Here is a 19,414-nt window from a genome sequence, read left to right as displayed (position 1 = left end):
ATTGCTGAGCAGATGACACATGCTATGGAATATCCTGTTGGCAGATTTTGTCAGCTGTCCTGACTATGTCTCTTCCAAGATCTTGCCCACCTCCAGCCTACTGGTGAAAAGGGAATCTTGGAAAGACAGTCTTAATGCTGTGTAAGCACTGCTCAGCGGTAGCCGAAACACTGGTATGTTATCAACACCTTTCTAGCTACAATACAAAGCATAGGACTATGAGGGCTGCTATAAGGAAGATTAACTCCAAATCAGTCAGAATCAATACCACTTTATAACCATTTCTGTGAACAAATTTTTCCTAATAGCCAATCTAAACCTCCCTTAGTGCAACTGGGGGACGTTTCCTCTCATCCTATCACTTATTATTTGGGAAAGGAGACTTACACCCACCTTGCTACAAACCTCCTTTCAGGTAGTTGTAGAGGGTAATAAGGTCTCCTCAACCTCCTTTTACTCCAGATTAAACAACCCCAGTTCCCTCAGCTGTTCCTCGTAAGACTTGCTCTCTAGACCCTTCACCATCTTTGCTGATCTTCTTTGTACACTTTCCCAGTAGGTTTCTTTTTCTTCCTTCTTTCAAGAGCCTGGACAGCCACAGCCGCTGAGACAGGAACCTGAGCGTGCACTGTACATCTCGATGGAACAACCCAAAACTGTCAAAAAGGGTGCTTGCGCAAAACTTATCAAGTTAAAGAGGAAGATGGCCACCAGCCAGCTTAAACCTTGGAACTGAAAAGAGTTTTTTTTAACAGAAGAATCAGCTTGAAAGAAGTACAAAAGAAGTACAAGTATTTATAGCAGTGCACAGAAACTTTGCAGTGGAAAAAGTAGCAGTTGATGCCAAGCTTGCCATTTCCAGCAATTGCTCCAGGATATCACAACCACCCACAAGACTGGCCAGAGGAGCTTCCCTGTTAGAGGCTATGAGCAACCTGTGGGGTGGATGACAGTATGTGAAGCAATGCACAGGAACCTGCATGGATGTGCAAGTATGAATTTACTTTGGGTTAGCAGTTGAGGGGAGCAGCATAGTTGCACTTAACACTTCCCACAGGAGGGGTGTGCGGCTTGGAAGGGTGGTGCTTGTGATTCACATTTCTTCTGGGGTGAGGTGCATTTAACCCAAGGAGGTCGGGTAAGATGGATGCAATTACAATTTTCTAGGATGAGCCATAGAAAGCTGTTCAGGAATGTTCAGGCATATGCTAACATTTAGTAAGTGTCTAGTGTTGTGATTTATCTGTTGAATTGCTGGTATTGATCCTGAATGTATAGTTCACTACTTCCTGCTTAATTACATGTTCTTAACAAATCAAACCACTTTTATCCTGATTTGGTTTAACCTATGTGAACTTAGCCTGCAAAAAATTTTGAAAAGGAATATTCTTAATGACTTACACAGAAGCAAGTTACCAGAACTAAGGAGAGGATTTTTTTGCACCTCCTGGTCACTTCTTTCTAAATGCCTTTTAAATGCCATTAAAAAATGCCAAACCCCAAATACGCAAACCCCCAAAAAACAATTAAACAAAAACTACTGAAAAAATGTCCTTATTGCTCAAAATTGCAGCCACAAAAGACATTATAAAATTAAACATATGGACAAGGAAAAAGAGTCATGGAAACTACTGGTAAAAGGAATAAAGGAAAGGGGGACAAGAAGGGGGCAGGACATTTCCTTTATATATAGGCACTACCATAGATGTTTCTAGATGTTTCTTTTTGTTAGGTATTTCTTAATTCATCAAATTCATGTTTCCTATAACAACTGTATAATTTTCTATTAATTTCAGGGGGGCGGTGGAGAAATGAATCACATCCCTGAAAGGTCATTCACATAAATCTTGACAAATATGTTATTCCCACCCTACCTAAATATGAATACAATAAATACAATTACACCTTTAATATATTCTACTGTAACAAAACTCATTCAAAAACCATATAAATCATCATTCTCATGTTCTATGAGTTACTCAGATAACTAAGCTGAGGTACTCTTTGGTCAGTGTTTGCTGTGAGAATTCTCAAGGAGTTGAAAAAGAGGGAAAAAGGATTAAATAATGTCCTGTATGGCAAATGCAGATCATTAAGTATTTTAAGTATAAAACTCCAGAGAGAATTATTTTTCTAAACCTCATTCTTCTGTCACATGGGTCCTCTATCAAATATATCAAATAACCAACAAACATGATCCTAAGAATATTACGCAAACAGAATTTGAGGTTATGGGTTAGTGGCAAAAACTCAGAGATCCTCTCTGGGGTTTCTGTCTCTGGTTTCGTTTTGTTGGGTTTGGGGGGGGGGGGGGGGAGGGGGGGGTGTTTGTCTGCCTTTCTTATTACTATTACCTAAGAACAATTTAGAATAAGGAATTAAGCTACTGATTGTGGTTAGTATTTTCTGTACCTAGCCAGTTATATATGCAGCCCAGTTAAATAGCTTCAAATGTTGGCAAACTGATACAGACAAAAATGCTTGCATTTTGTTGATGCATAAGGTAAGCTATGGTTGAAAGATAGCTTACCTTTCAGAGGGAGCAAGAGAATTTCTTTCAGATCAACAGCGCAAGATATCGGAAAATGTATATAGATACAGCAAAACATTTGTGAGGAAAGTTTTGCCATCATTATCTAAAGATAAGAGACGTATATTATGGTCTGTTGGAGGGTATTGATTCTCTACAGCTTTGATTTTTGTAACTCACAGGCACATGTTTTTCTTCTACAATTATTTGCACCCCAATTTAAGGCATTTAGATGTCAAGGGATCTGACACAAATACACAATTGCTACTTAGATGTTTAAATTAGCTAAACTGAGCCTGAAGTTAATTGCACTTGCAAATTACTGGCCCAGTAAAGGCCAGTTTGACAATGCAGGTACACATATTTTTTGCATGTACAATTATACACAATTATATAATATACACAATTACTTCCAGCATTCATGCTTCTTCCTAATACTTCCCTACAATACATGCGTCCATCCGCATTTTAGCTTCTAAATATGAGTACTAGATATCATGTTGACTTACATTAATATATATCTATCCCTTAGTCCTTTAAAAACTGAATCCCATGCCACCTTGTCCATTATTTTGACCACAACTCACGTCAGACCAACTGCTGTGTTTATCCAAATGATCCAGTTCATTCCTTTGTACACTGGCACCATCTCAAACCTCTCTCAGTCTTCTGAAGTTCTGCTTTTCTGAGATGTAGTGGAAATTAATATATACAATTTTCAAGATAATTAAGATACAACCTCTTTCAAACTAGTTCTTTTACCACCCTTGCTTGAATGCTATAGTTGTTCATACAAACTTTCCATTTCATCAAATGAAAACATTGCAATTCACATATTCCCTTTTATATTACTGTACTGTAACAACAAAAATAATGTAATATTAAATCCAAGGTAGGTTGCCATCATCTTGAAATGCTAAACTAGTATGTTGGCGAGGAAATGGTTAAAACAGTACATTGGTAGATTGTGTGCAAAATAACATTTATCATTTTTTACTAAAATGATGTTTTGAAAAGCAATTTCCGATCTTTGTATGAACTTCAACAAAAGAACACCCTTCTTTGAAAATATTTTCATCAGATTCAGACATATTTCCATCATAATTCTTTAGGACATATAGGACTAAATTATGAAATTCAGTTACATTCTGCCATAATTTTGTGGTAAATATGTGACCTTTTTCCATTATAATGTATTTTTCTACAGCTGTTGTAGGGTCTTCTGGTGACAATCACTATATCCTTAAATATACAGTAAGCAGCTAGAGCTGTTGATTTTATAAACTGTGTCAAGTCTATTATGAAGGGTCCCAAGACACTAAGTTTTTACCATGAAAACTTAAATTGATGCTCTTGAAGACTGATGACAGGCTGAAGATCTCAGAGTTTTGGGCATTTATTCTGTTCTTTAGCTTTCTTTCCTTTAATTGGTTATCCCAAGGCATGGGAAGACAGAATGACCCAATTTCAAAAAATGAGTTGTAATCACCAGGGATTTTTTTTTTTCAACAGACATTTCAGGATATAGTCTGAAATCCTGGTGGAAATAACAGTGAATAGCTCATCAGCCTCCAGGAAGATGAATCTGAAACATTTTTTGAGACAGAGACAAATCAGGTATGTGAAAACTTGCATTGAGCTGACACACCTTCTAGACAAAATGTCTCTTATCGCTAGCTGTAAAGTTTCAGTTCTGAACTTCATATACTTGATGTAAGTGTTTAGGGGATTTGAAATGTAAAATGGATCTGCGGTTCCTGGTATCTTTAAGATTAGGAAACAGGTTGAAAAGACATCTTGTTCAGATAGTGATAATACAGAAATACTGTGCCATTTCCCACAAGAGACTTGATCCTGAAGAAACTCTCAGATGGAAATAGGTGATACTGCTACTATCAAAGGAGAAACTAGAAATCTATAGCAAAACTCATCTTGACATAGCTAGATAAACAAACTGAAAAGATGAACATAAACCCTTTCTTTCTGTGTCTATTTCTCTCCAGGATTCCAACCCTAAAAAATAAGTTCATTCATAATTTAAGAAATCTTAGATGTTACATCAGTATTTCTTTTCTAATCTGAAGTTGCTAACATATTACCTCATGCAGCAGCCACAGCAAGGAACAATTAAGAATATTGATCCCAAAGTGGAGGTAATAAAACTTAGAAACTCATAGCAAGTGATTAATAAATACATCTGCTCATTCTACAAAATGGCTGTCACGTGGATTAAATGTGCTGCATCTTGTGGAGAACAGCAAATCATATTAATACCCTACCTCTGTGGGACATAATGAATGTCACGTCAGATACAAAAACATTGAGAGAGAAAACTGGGGCTAATAAAAGCAGGTTGTCTGGAGGCCTGACAGGCAGGAGATGCTTTTTAACCCTGAACCTTTGGCATTTGAACCTAATATGAGCTTTTGAAGGATTCCAAATACCTTACCTGATTCCATGGGAACTATATTCCTTCCAGATGAAACTAAACTGCAAGATACAGTTTATCCACTTTTGGTATCCATCTGTATATGCCAATATTTCTCACTCCTGGAGCTATGCTCTTAATATTTACCTGGTTATACAATGTACTAAGATGGCAACAGAGGACTCACCTTAGTGGACTGAAATGCATGATGTTTCTGACTACTGGAAATGAATTTCTGTTGTTTTTTTGGCTTTGAAACTTATTAAATTCAAATTAGTTGGATTGCTGATGTTTAGCTGCCTGTTGACATTTCTAGAGACTTCAAAATATCAAATAAATTACAATAATTCTATGGGAGAATTCACATAGTTTAGGTACCAGGTTAGAATATGACCGTGTTGTCTCTGCTACTTGAAAATGAATACTTTTGGGCCTAAACTAGAAAGCTACTCTCTCTGTGTGATTTCTCTATAGCCTCTAGGAGGAAACTTGAGCCTTTAAGCTGCATCTGCTCTGAATATATTTCTGAAAGTTTTTTCCATTTGCTGTATGCAGAGCCCTGGGAAAGTAGCTCCCTAAGCATGTCAGGTGGGCAATGTGAACCCTCCTAAGAAGGTCGTCATGGTGGTGGAAGTCATCACTCTCACTGATATTAAAAGGACAGTGAAGACACATGAGAAAATCATAGTTCACATAACCATGCTGAAAGCCTGTTCCTGCTAGGGACAGGTATATCTTTTCTTGATGCTAGCAAGGGCTCAACCCAACTTCTTCCAACCAGGGTTTGAATAATGGATTTTCCCAGCAGCAAGTCAGAGCAACAGGACTTGTCACATGGGCAGATGCTGCCAGAACATGTGCTAAACTGAGGAACTGAAACAGAGTGGTTGAACAGTATATAAAATATCACACTAAGAAAATGCATGCTATGGGTTTCCTAGCATTTCTAAATTGAGAGTTTTTTTTCTTTAATTTGTAGCTTTCCTGCACTGTAGAAATGTCTACATTTATTCAGTATGAGTGAGACTAATGTCATCTGTCTTGAGCCATCAAAATCAGAACTCCAGCTATCCATGGCTTCTCTGGACAGACAATGAAAATAGACAGGCTCCTGTAGAGGATTATCTGGCCCATAAAATATATTTTATTTGTCTGGAGATTCCTCCAGATCTTTCTCTGCTGATATTATCAGGCACCATTGTTAGCTGTGTTCTTAAATGACAAATCTGGTAGGTATGACAAATCCAGCAGTATATAGCAGTTTCTCCTTCACTGCTGTTATAATAAATATAACTAGGTTTACTGCAAAGAACTAAAACCTGGTCTGAAGTGCAGGAAGTTTTCCTCTGCTTATTTCCAGTATTGTTGAACTGCCCGTTGCCACTCCAGATGAAACAAGATCAGATGCAGAAGCCTATTAAACTGCAATGCTGTCATTGAAGCCTGTAAGTCTTTCCTACACATGGGAAGTTCTAATTATATTTCTTAGCATCTGCTATCCAGATACACTAAATCACACAAGCACTTTACCTTTATCTAGTACTGTATGAGCAATTGGACAAACAAACCTGTCTTTTCCAATCATACAAATCCTTTCAAATTCCTTCCTTCCCTTCTCTCTACAGAGGACCTAGTCCAAATAAACAGAATAGCTGTATTTTATGTATGTAAGTTGTCTCATCAATTTTGTCTTATACTGCTCTAGTCTATGAATATTGTCATATAATTACATATCATTATGTTGTTGCTACCCTTTTTCTTATGCATCTGTGCATTTTGAAGTGCAAGTTTCATGTTTCATTTATTTCTCTATCTCCTTGTTTCAATATTTTTTGAAACCACTGTGAGTTTCTTGAAGGCTGCTCTGAGCTCTCTGATTTTTCACTACACAGCTGATTCAGCAATTAACATTGCTTCCACAGTTTTAGCTTTCATGTTGAACCATTTACAACTGAAATAGCACAAGAAGTTCAGTCCAAGTCAGCTAGCACAGCAACTTCTACTCAAAGCAATACTGACTTTTATTTTTTTTTACTTAGTCTTGAAATTACATCTTGACCTTTTTTTTTTTTTTTTTTTTTTGTATTTTTTACTTTTAACATCTGTGGCTCAATGAACTGGAATTCAGTTTTGCGTATAATCCTGCTGGCCTTGGTCTTTTAGCTGATTTCTTATTTTATACTATCAATTAGCTTTGCCAGCATATTTTCATTGAGCAACACCGTCATTGAATCTAAAAATTCTCATGGAAGAGCAGGGAAAGAAAGAAGGTACTTCAGGGAGTTCTTGATGTAATTACATAGTATTTTATAAAAGTAATAGAGGAAGTAATTTAGGTGAGACTTATTCTGAAAGAAAAGGTCCTGAATTTGAATTTTGAGTTAGGACACAGCTCTACCCTCAAATGCCGTAGAGCATTAGAGTGGTAACACAATAGGCTGGAGACAACACTAATTCAGCCTTTAACTACCTAATCTTGAACTAAACAAGTGAATTTCAGTTCTTTCACAACACTGTATTTACACTACATCAACAGGATATAACCATAATTCTTACTCATGTTAGCTATCCCTCTACCACAGCAGCAGGATACAAGAGCCCACACATTGATACAGCTGATATTTCAAGTTATTTTTTAATTTTCATTTGAAGTGAAAGTGTCTTTGTAGGTCATAAACAAAAGAAACAAGAGTAACAAGCTAACAGAGATCCAGATAAATGTTTGGGACAGCTGTTAAAATGCCTGTTTCTATGGGACAACTTGCTGATGTTAACAGAAGCAGAGACAGTGCTAACACTACTAAAAAACCACATGATTCCTTCAGCATCTTTGCCTGTATTTTCAAGCTGACCAGTATCCTTTGAGGAGGCTTAAATTGCAATTGGATATTATTCCATTAAAAATATTCAGATATACTATAAAAAAAGTGAAAGTAGCAGAGAAACCCCAGTGTCCATGAGAAAATAATATGCCTCTCTTTTATTGTCCCCATATTGGAAAATTTTCAGAGCTGACTCTCACTACATTTATATCACTCGGTTAAGGTAAAAATGCAATCCAAAATTGTACTAAATTATTCCAAATACCATTGTAAGTTGGGAAAAAATAGGTGCCACAAAAACTTGCCAATCACCTGGAAGGTATCAACAAAAAAATATATGATCTTATGCAAGCTTTGGAAAAGGCCTGGAGAGGTACAGTGTCTATAGTCCAAGTTAGGCTCTTAAAATGCTTGTGACACTTTGGTGAATGGTGCAGGGCAGAGTAGGTGGAAATGGAAAAATTTTTAGCGCATACTGGATCAAAAGGAATGAGTGGACACAACATCTAATATTTTCTAATAAGGTTGAAAATTAGTAGTCCTTATTCGGCAGTTGTTTTTTATTCTCATGTCAATCTCAAGCAAACTGTAATTAATGCCATTCTTTCCTTCTGCTGGACATATTATAGGAGCGGCTACCTTTTTTTTTCTTTCTTTTTCTCCTTCTTCAGTACTTTGAATGAAGAATTTGAATGAGTGTTTCCATTTATATCTGGTAAGTACTGTTTCACATAGAGCTTTTTTCCCCCTGCATTGTAATTCACCCACATCAATCTAAAAATACAATGAAGGCATGCTGTTCTCTTAAATCACATTGTGAGGCTGGGCTAACTCCCATTGCCATTTTCTCTTTAACACAAGTAATTATACTCTTCAACTGCCCTTTGACTCTCTGTGGACCAAGGGCAGTCCTGCGTGGAAATGAACTTAATTAATTCTGTTTACTGGAGTGGAGTCTCTTAACCATAGTGAGGCAGCTTGTTTCCATAGTTTTATGCTGTTAGCTGTAAGCAGCTAGATATATTTCTCCTTTCTAGGTTGTTTCTGTTAGCCCTGATATCTTGCCTTTGCAAATGGCACGTTCAGTGTGAAGAATGAGTCTAAATCTCCATACAGAACTGAGTGTGATTCCACTGGGAAGCTGGCAGATTTTGCAGGTAAAAATTCTCAAATTTTTTGAATCAACATGTGCAAATGATGAGATCAACTCCTAGGGCAAAACTATCAAAGCATTGAAACACATGTTTATTTAAGCATGTAACTAGGACTAGCTATTTTCTTTTCAGTATTTTATTGAAGAATGCAATTGTAATTCATTAAACTACTTGTGAATGCCCAAGGATGTGAATTATTTGCAACAAATGGTACCAAGTATAGAACTTTTAAAAAGCAAAACAAACAAACAAAAAAAAAAAACAAAACCAAAACAAAACCCAAAAGTTGTTTGGAATCTGACAATAATATAATTTTCAAGCTAGATTTACTGATCTGATCTGATACTATACATACGTGGTTCTATTTTTTAAAATGTGTTTATTATCTCCCTTCATAAAAGAACAGGGATAAAGTCTCCCCTGTCTGTATATCCCTGACAGTTAGTTTCAGGTTTTCTGATTAAAAACTGGAGTTGAACCCTTGAATATATTTAAAATACTGCTAAAACAAAGGCATTTTGAAGTGAAGCTGTTATATTTTGCACTCAATCATTAGCTATTTGTTGTTGAGGGTTAAAATGCCTCAAAAGCATCAGATTCAAGTTCCAAACCCTGCTCCAGTAAATATTACTTATTTTATATTCACAGAAACAGTTTTTCAATGGAGAATATACTGTACACACTGGTCATGCTAGTCACTGTGTAAGGTACTCTTGTAAGATGTGTCTGGCCTTAACCTAAATACTTGCCAAAGATCAGAGAAAGAATTTGATCTAGGCTTCCTCATGTATGTTTAGTGTCAAATAAGAGGGCTATTTCTAACAGATCTAACGGATTTGTGTGCTTTTTATATGGGCTGCTTTTTTTTTTTTTTTTTTTTTTATGAAATCAGGTTCTACTTTTTTTCCAGCAACAAATATTTTGATACTTTGATACTACCACTAGGTATGGTAGTCAGAAACTCCCCCAGAAAAAATATATCTTAAGGTACAGAACACACTGTCTACATCTTTCAGCCATGTCTAAAATCATTAAATATTTTTAGAGTCAGAATAAGGTGGGTCATTTTCACATTTCCTCATGCCTAACTGCACATTGGGATTCAGAGAGCAATAGAAAACATAAATCCCAATTTAAAGCATGAGTGACTGCTCTCATGCTATTTCAAATCCAGCCAGAACTAGAAAGTACTGGAGATCCCCTTGGGGGAGCCTGTTCTCAAGAGACTTCTGACAAGTTTTGAGACTGACTATCTGCATTTTTTTAAGAATTACCTGAAAGGTATCAGGTCCCCCACTTAATATACGATTTCATTTATGCAGTAACTTTCTGATTTCTCCAGGTGTACTCTGTGGGACACTAAAAGAATTAGGACTTACTCTGCTGGATTTTTACTGCAAATCCATATGCATGATGTACATTTAGGTGGAAGGGCCATCATTCTGATTATTACAGCTTAGTAGGCTATATAACTCAGGATAGGTGGTCCTTAGTTCCAGCTATAATCAGACTTCTGTTATATTGCAGAATAATTAAAGAGAGACACACAAAATTAAATTTCCATTAAATTAGTCATTTAAAAGAAAGCTTTCTTATGGAGGCCTTTTTTTTTTTTTCCAAATAAAAAGCCAACTTTCAGTCCTGTCCATTTAAATCAAGGACAGTGAAAAGCAAGTAGCATTCAATACAGGAATTCAAGCTTCAAAGGGTTATCTTGAATCGGTTCACTGACAGAATTATCCAAGCAAAGGTCAGGCACTCATTAAACCTTATCTGAAGCCAAAGTTATATGCTATGGTTTATTGCCTCAAGTACCAATTAATAAAGAATTAAAGAAATGAAAAACCAGTGATTCATACCTTTGCTGGGAGAACACTCATACTTCAGCATAATGCTAAAATATTAATAATCATTTTAGTCATGTAGTATTTTATTAGGCAGTTAACTCTGTAGGTTTTATCAAAAGATATATGACATTCATATTTAACAAAATGCTAAGGAGATTTGGGGAACATTTACTCAAAATCTAATAAAGTAGATTTGAAAGATATTTTCGAATTGAAGCCTTAAACAGAGGCATCAACTATTAATAAAGAAAAAAATGCTTAATAATAGCGGTCTGGGTATAAAAAAAATGTTGAAATATCATTGTGATATCAAGGGCAATTTTCTTCTAAGGAAACTGTAACAGAAAACATTAAGTGCTGTAGCAGTGTACAAGAGCACTAATGCATTTTGCTCACAAGAGGACTTCTAGCAGGCTTATTTTTACCATCAGAGGCATTTCATTAGTTTGACTCAGTCTAGACATTTCTTCCCAGTGTTCAGAGAGTTAAATGCTCCACACACACATGCCTGGACAACTGTCTTCAAAATACACTTTATTTCTTATTTTCAGCAGCAACATATGCTCCAAACCACCTAAGGCTGTGAACTGATGCCCTTTAGCATGCTAAACTGAAAACATGTTTGCACCTCCAGATGCAACAAGGTTGCATCTGTCACTGAGTGCTTTCCATTGTCCTTGTTACCTGTCACATTAAGAGCTGGAAAACAAGTTACTGGTGATTCTGAATGAAATAAAAGTGGCAAAACTAGTGTCCAACCAGAGAGGGAAATTTAAGAGTGCAGATAATCTCCTAGGTCAAACAATATTAATGATAAATGCCTGGTCTCAGTGAAAACAGATTAAATCTTCGTAGATGTCCGGGGTTCAGCAGTAGCAGTCATTTTTTTTCTCCTTCTTAGTAACTGGTGCAGCTCTGTGTTTTTGACTTTCTGCCTGGGAACAGCGCTGATAACACTGATGTTTACTCTGACCAAGGACTTTGTGAGTCTCATGCTCTGCCAGGGAGGAGGGGAAGCTGGGAGGAAGCAGAGACAGGACACCTGACCCAAACTGACCAAAGAGGTATTCCATACCACAGCACATCATGCCCAGGATGTAACTGAGAGTTACCCGGAAGGGCACTCACTGCTCAGTCGGGCTCATTTTGGTGGGTGGTATTGTATTCTCTTCCCTTGTTATTTCCTTTATCATTATTATCATTGGTGGCAGCAGTAGTGATTTGTGTTATACCTTCGTTACCAGACTGTTCTTATCTCAACCCGTGGGAGTTACATTCTTTCGATTCTCCTCCCTATCCCTCCAGGAGTAGGTGGGTGGTTGGGGGGAGGGAAAAAGGGGGGGGGGGGGGGGGAAGCAGACTCCATGGCTGATTTGCCAACAGGGTTTAAACCACGATAGTAGAAAAATAAATTCTGAGTCTTCAAGCCTGAGCATGTGTAAGCTTGAGTACTTAGTGGTAACAGGACTGTTACACCTCTTAAAATTTTCCCCTGTCTACTCAAACAGAGAGTTTTCCATCACTAGTGACAGCTGAGCTCATCACAGAAATGCTTAGCTCCATGACTCTGCATGTTAAATGCCTGCCATGTAGTCAACTACTGTTGCCTCTTTCTTCTCATTTGTGGAGGCACCCAGACCTTTGCAAATTATTCTGCACGTTTCCATGAGCGTTTGGCTATTCCTTGCTTGGTCTGTTACATTCCCCTAGTCATTATCTCAGGTGATTGCAGTGGTGAACTCTCTGAAATTTTTTGCATTCTTCCCTCATATATTCCATGCTGGCATTCTTCGACTGCTCAAATTACACTAAAAGCTAAAAAATCAAACTATGCAGATCCAAAGTTCCTTGAAGTCAACATGGGAATTTTCCAGCAGCTTTAAAATCAGATTCCTCAATTTTTTTTATATGCAGCTTATTGTTCTTTATAGTGTCATTGTTGCACTGGATAAAGTGTATTTTTTATCTAATAAAAATAATAGCGTATTACATAATTCAAACTCAGTATACTCTTTTGTAGGAAAGAACTCAGAATATATTACAAAACATTATGCTCTTCTTTCCCCAAAACACATGAATTGGTTCCTGCACTCAGAGTGGGATTTTTTTGTCTAAGAATTCTGTAGGCAGAATAGGTCTGCAGCAAATCTGGACTCACTCATCCAGGTGAGTACCGATGAACTGTGGCTGCCCTGATAAAGTGGTTCAGACTACTTAGCCACTGTAATACAGTAGCTTGTTTTACATTGCCCGAGGTTTGACACAACTTTCCACAGCTAAGTTTAACTACAAATGGAAAGCATGCCATCTTCTCACGTGCTGCATTTGTTGCTGCTTAAAAGCCAGGTGACATACATTCTTGTTTCACATGACCAAATACTGATACACTGGAGTACAACTTTGAATTGCAGAAAGGAGAATGTGAGGAAATCTTTGTAGGAGGTATATACTAACCCCTGTGTTTAGCTGATAAAAAGATTCATGGGGCGAAGGACAAGACATGACAGTTATATAAGCTCATCTGACCTGTAACAAAGACCACAGGAATCCCTACATCAATCGTGTACTAAGCCCTAAAATCTCTTGCTGAGCTAGAAAGCATTATTTCAAGAGATAAGCAGGCTTGGTTTGGAGCTCAGTGATGGGGACCTCTGCATAGCTCTGCATGGCTGACAAAAACCTGCCCCTCGCTGTTAGAAAAGCACACCCTATTTTCTGATTGAGTTTGTCCAGCCTCAGCTGCTGAGACTAGCTCTGCTGCTTGCTGCTAGACAATGTCATTGACATCCACTTAATATGTCTGTATAACCTAAGCAGCCTTCACAGTTGAGGCCATCAGCATCTTATAAGTTTAGGGATAATAACTGGAATAAAACTTCGATTTTCAACAATTCCTGCGTGTTGAAGTTTATGTTTTAACATGTAGCTGAGGTAGTCTGAGGTGGTTTCGTCTCTGATTTCCTGAGAAAGAAAAGGCACAGAGATATGATGCACTTTCCTGGGCACTTTTTGGTAAATAGGAAACAGCTACATCTTTAAAGTGAGAAACTAATTGTTATAAATTAACCTCTGAAGTATGTTTAAATATTTTTTTTGATTTGTGCAATAAGGGAACAACTTAAAAGGTATAGCAGGGTGCCTGCATCTTCTGTCCTCGGTAGGAGGAAAATACATAGTAAAATATGCCAAGCCTTATTCTCTTCCAAATGCTAACATGAGCGGATGTCAAATCAAATCTCTCATAGGAACAGAAATGCAGCTGCAGGTATTATGTTTGTCAAAACCCTTCTGCTACTGATCTTTCAGTTTCTGTTTCTATGTTTAATTTATTTCCTCAAAATAATTAATGGAAATTTGCAACCCAAGATAGGATGTATGCATGCATGTATATGCATACATGCTAGTATGCAGACATCTTTTAATCCCTTTATTATAGCCTTTGATTATTTTGCCAAAAGCACCTCCATGAAAATAAGAACAGCAACAAAAAAAAAATCTAGAAAAAAATAATGCATATGACCCTTGATATTTTACAAAACCTGTTTGTTTTCTTTGTGAATATACCATCATTCCTATGGAAGGAGGGCAAAAAGAGAATATCGTTATAATCAGGTCTCTGCAATAGATCTGATTGCTTACCATTTTCTGATTGCATGCCATTTGGTATTTGGTACTGTAGCTTCCAGGAAAGTGCCTATCAGATTTTTGTTTCCATTCTCTTGCCCTTCTAGCCAATGGTGTTATCCCATGATTATTTATAGAAACCTATTCAATAAATACTTTTTCCCTGAGACAATTCTGTTAATGTTAAAAGGAATGCATTTTATCCGATTTACAAAATAGAAACCTGTGGAGCTGAAACCACTGAATACAGCTCCATTTGCCTTCTGGACTTCTCTGATGAAATCCCAAAGGAGGAACTAGAAAGTGCTATATGGTATTAGTGTTCCCTTCTGCAGACAAAGGCATCCCTGACAGACAATTCAAACTTGGATATTCAACACCAGGCATGTGCAACAGTGACAAGTGGATTTTTGTTCTTGTTCCTCATTCGTGTATAATTCCCTGCACATTCAGAGGATTACACACTGTTTATGCATCATGCAATCTTACTGAGTCCTGTTTCTTTACAGTACTTACTCCTGCTGCTAAAGGGAAAATAGGCTCTAACAATCCTCTTTTCGTGCCAAAGCTGCTGCTACTGAATGAACACATCCTGCCTGCAGTAGTCTGATTGATCCCTGCGATCCCTGTATCCAACAGAAGTTCAAAAGGATTCTGCTGCTCAAAGGACTAAAATTGGTATTCGTTTAAGATTTACTGGCAAACTAAAGCTCCTTCATGTAACAGCAGATGCTGTTCTGCCTTTCAACTCCACAGCACACCAAAGTGACACTGAACAAGTTCAAACTTTGGATGGCCTTGACAACATACTACACCTTAAGACTGCCATTTCCTAGCTCTGAATCCTTTTTAGCTCACGAGCAATAGCTAATGTCACTGAACTTAGACACAGCTTGCAGCTCCACTCTGAAGCAGAACACATATACCTGGAACCTCTTCAAAATAGTAAATTCTAAATAATCTAGCACACGGTAACGCTTTGCACAGCTACTGTTAAGGCCACCTTTGCAGCTTGTCAAACCCCATTGCCTTTAAAAGCTCGGTCCTGCTGCTGTGAAGTACAATTCATACATCCTTATAACCCCTTGCAGTGCTTGGGTAGGCTAAAAAGATAGGCCTTAACAGATTGCTTTGAAGAGTGGAGAACAGAAATGTTTTCCTGTAACAAAGACCTTTACAGGTTATATATCAAGCGTGTGCTTATGACCAACCTTAAGACAAATAGATGTTTAGACCAGAGGGACAGCATTTTTATAGCTTACTTTATAAAATATTCTGATGTGCCATCCTCACATTCACATGATTCACATTCTCTTTTTAATTGTCTCTCTTCTGAAGAGACAAAGGACTACAAAATGTATTGTTAGCTATGGTGATCCAAAATACTCATCTGGCCTTTTTATTTGTTAAAATAAAAATAAATGAATTAACAGATTGGTGGTTCTGGTACTCATGCCCTGGTTCCAATCTTTGCATTGGTCAATACATATATAAAAACCAGACATGGTCTGGTACAAAAGGCAGAGTAACTCACTATTTCTCCCTAACATGTTTCCACAGTATTCAGTCCCATTAAGGATGAGTTGAAAAATTCAGTGTTTCACTGAAAAACAAGATTTGGACTATCTGAATCCATTGTGTAACTGCTGCCTGTGCAAGCCTTTGTTTCTACTGCTTTGAACTTTATTTTAAAATTTAAGTCTCCAAATCAAACCTATAGGCAAAAGCTTGTATGCATGTCCCTAAAACCACACTTTTTTTTTTTTTTCAGATAGACAATTTTCTTCAAGCAGGTTACTTTTAGACAAACATAAATTCTTTTTTGCAGGATATCTAGCTTCCCTGGTGTTTTCTAAGCTTAGCCTTTATAACATTAGTTTACTACTTGCAACTTGTTGCTCCGACCATGTTGGAAGTATCAGTAGAGCTGTATAAAAGTAGTCCCTTGCTGAATGTGAGGCATAAGAAGTCAGATAACATACAGAAAGGTACATTGTGGCAACACAAAGGTGATGCTGAAGAAAATTTATTTTTCCACTCTATCACATAAGTTATGGAGTATTTTACAGCATGTCATAAAGCTGTATTCCAGCACAAGACAGTTACACCACTCTTCAAGACTTGTATAAAAGACTTTAGTCCAGTTCCATCTTCATAAATTACTTCAGTATCATGAAAGCCCTGTGCACCAACCCAGTAAAAATAAACTTGGTCTTGCAAACTTGGGGAGAAAGAAATTGAAAAAACATAGATCACTTCTGAAAAAAAAATATCTGTGTGTTTCTGATTTGAAAAGAAGCAACAGACTAATGGGGAAGCGATCACTGACAGAGGTACCTCGGGCTCTCCTCTTCATAACTGGAGCTCTGAAAGTGTCCTCAAGAGATCCACAAGCCTAGAGATGCTGAATAGGCCAGAAAAACCACACACCTCTCTCAAATTTAACTTGCATTTGCAGGTCTCACAGCAGTTCTGGGAAGGTCACCACCCTGCACCACTCTGTGCTCCCACTTTCACTCTTCAGCTGCCATCTTTGACAGAGTGACAAGTTATGTTTGGGAACAGGCCAATTTCAGAAAAGCTGAGCAGGACCCTCCGCCCTTTCCTCAGGCAGCAGACGCTTCAGACAGGAATTGCAGCAGCACAGTTGTGCACGATGGCGGCTCACGGGAGATACCGGGCTATATTCGTGTTATGTTCCCCATGACCGGAACACCCCAGAAGGCAAACATTCCCCCCTGTGGGCTGCCACGGCTGGGGAGAGTCAAGCATCTTGTCCTTGAGAGAGGACCCGCGTCGCCGCTGCTTTTCACGTTCCCCACCCAAGCAAGACGCCGCCGGGTAGCGGGGCAGAGAGCCGAGCTCCAGTGGAGCCCCGGGGGTCCCTGTTCGCTGTCCCCTGCGCCCCGGCCCCGTCCCGGTCCTGGAGCCCTCCTTCCTCCCTCGCGCCGAAGGGATTGCTCAGAAATGCTGCCATCGCGCGGGCGAACGGGGACACAACGAATGGGGGAGGGGAAAGCAGCCGGCGGCCATCCCCTCCGCCCTCCCTGTGCCCCTGCGGTGGGTGGGCAGCGGCATCGCGGCGAGTCGTTGACCGCGTCCCGCAGCGACTTCTGCGCCTCCCTCACCCCCTCGCGGTCCCATAGGCAATCAGTTTTGGCACAGACACTACAGCTCCTTAGGCATCAAAAGCAGGCACACGCTTCAAGCATAAAAGCTAGATCCCATTTACAGATTAATAACTTTTAGCACACTGTTTGCTACACTACAATGTTGTTCATCTTATCCCTGCTGCTCACCCCACTGGGGCAGCCAACAGAAAAACTAGATATGAGGCCACCTGCATCCAGGCCTGTTACCACCTGCACATTTAGAGATGAGTTCTGAATCTGAGCAGAAAAAGAAGTTTTGGATCTTGATTTCAGGTAGGCTCATTTCTGACTGGAACCTGAAAGTCCTTATACCAGCGGGCAGATTCGTGTAGGTTTAATGCATGAGATGCCAGAACTGGGATAAATAGATGGGCTGACTGCGAGAGCTGGGTAAAGTGTTGAAGTGGGACTGTCATCATAAATGAACTATAGGGAGTAGGTCTTCATGAGACTGGTTTTGTTGGCATCACTAAATAATTTACTAGTCCTCTGCTAAGATAAGGATGTCTGTTCCTTGTGTTATCCGCTGGAGTTTTTCCACAGCTATGGAAAGTATGTACATCTGTGTGTGCGTCTGTGAGCAGAGAAATAGAAAGTGCTCCCATGTGAATGTCCAGGGTCATGCTTATGTCACGTGTGCCAAATTAGGGTACATAAATTTGTGGTACCTCCTCCCTTCAAGTGAGACAAGGAATGTACTTGAACAAGGGAGCTGAAATCCTTTCTTTCAATTTTTGCCTGTTCCATACCAAAAGGCTTACCAATTCAAGCTTCATAGGGACTAACAACCGATTTTACCACTTACTTTGAAGTTACTTAATTTTGTCTTTCCCTGTCTGCTAAACAGACCTAATGAAATGTACCTCATTTGTCAAAAGTTCTTAGTGTTACTTCAGTAATTGTAGAAATATGGGTAGGACACAATCTGACTCATAACACTTAACTGGGATGCAATCTGACCTCACCGAATTCAAAGCAAGCTCTAATTGAATGAAGGATGAAGGCTGTATTGTGCTGGTGCCAAACAGCTAATGTAATTAGTCATTCCTTGTTTAATGCCTTGAAAATGAAAAGTGCTCCTATTGCTTAGCGTTGTTACACTAAGTGTTTTTCAAACACAAGAATAAGATTGGTGAAATACCCAAAATATTCAAGCTTTGAAAATTACATTTTCAGTCACAAACAATATAGAATAATTCTAAAATCATCATTAATTTCTATACTTTTCCTGGTACAAGTGAAACTCTACTTGTCCATGGTGAAGTACTAATCCAGCAAATATAATAATTCCAAGAAAAAGTGAAACACTGATAAGTATTTTCAGATCATATTTCCATGGAACAGATCACTTTTAAATAGTTCAGTGAGTCACATTAGCAAAAATGAAACCCAGGTAGCTGTCTAACCTTCCTGTGCCTTAAATGAGTTGCCTTTAAGCCTTTAACAGTGTCTACTTTTCCCTCTATCTTTCATTCCCTCAAATCAATTTCCCACATTCCCTCATTTCCCACAAATGTATTTGTGGAAAAGCTGGGAGAGAAAAAGCCAAGTGTGAAACACTAGTTTTGCATAGGATTATTTGAACCCCTTCAGTAAGCAAACAAAATTTCCCTTTACCCATCCCCATGTAATAGCCAATTTTCTAACAAAACACATTTGGAAATCCAGTAGGCTCTGATTAACTTGAGTTTGCAGGTCAAAGTCTGTAATTGCTTAAAGAGGCTACTGACTGATTTCCTCGGTGGAATGTCAACTACTCACTCCAGCACTGGGTCTGAGCCTACTAGTTACATTCACCCCATCAGGAAACAAAATCAGTGATATTTCAGCATGAAAAAATGAATCAAAAGAATCTCA

General features: G+C 38.4%; 1 long non-coding RNA gene across 1 annotated transcript; it reads left to right on the top strand.

The window, feature by feature from the left end:
• The first annotated feature begins 588 nt into the window (after window positions 1-588).
• On the top strand, window positions 589-15,795 carry LOC133277390 (uncharacterized). Its single transcript, XR_009746184.1, has 3 exons — window positions 589-992; window positions 8,818-8,937; window positions 14,625-15,795. It is a non-coding gene; the product is annotated as an uncharacterized LOC133277390 (long non-coding RNA).
• The last annotated feature ends 3,619 nt before the right edge of the window (window positions 15,796-19,414 follow it).

This window comes from Pezoporus flaviventris, unplaced genomic scaffold (assembly GCF_033815535.1).
Source record: "Pezoporus flaviventris isolate CSIRO_AGI_PZ_B2104156 unplaced genomic scaffold, CSIRO_AGI_Pfla_v1 ptg000055l, whole genome shotgun sequence".
Taxonomy (NCBI): Eukaryota; Metazoa; Chordata; class Aves; order Psittaciformes; family Psittacidae; genus Pezoporus; species Pezoporus flaviventris.
Note: the sequence above shows the minus strand (reverse complement) of the source record. Positions and strands in the feature narration are given on the sequence as shown.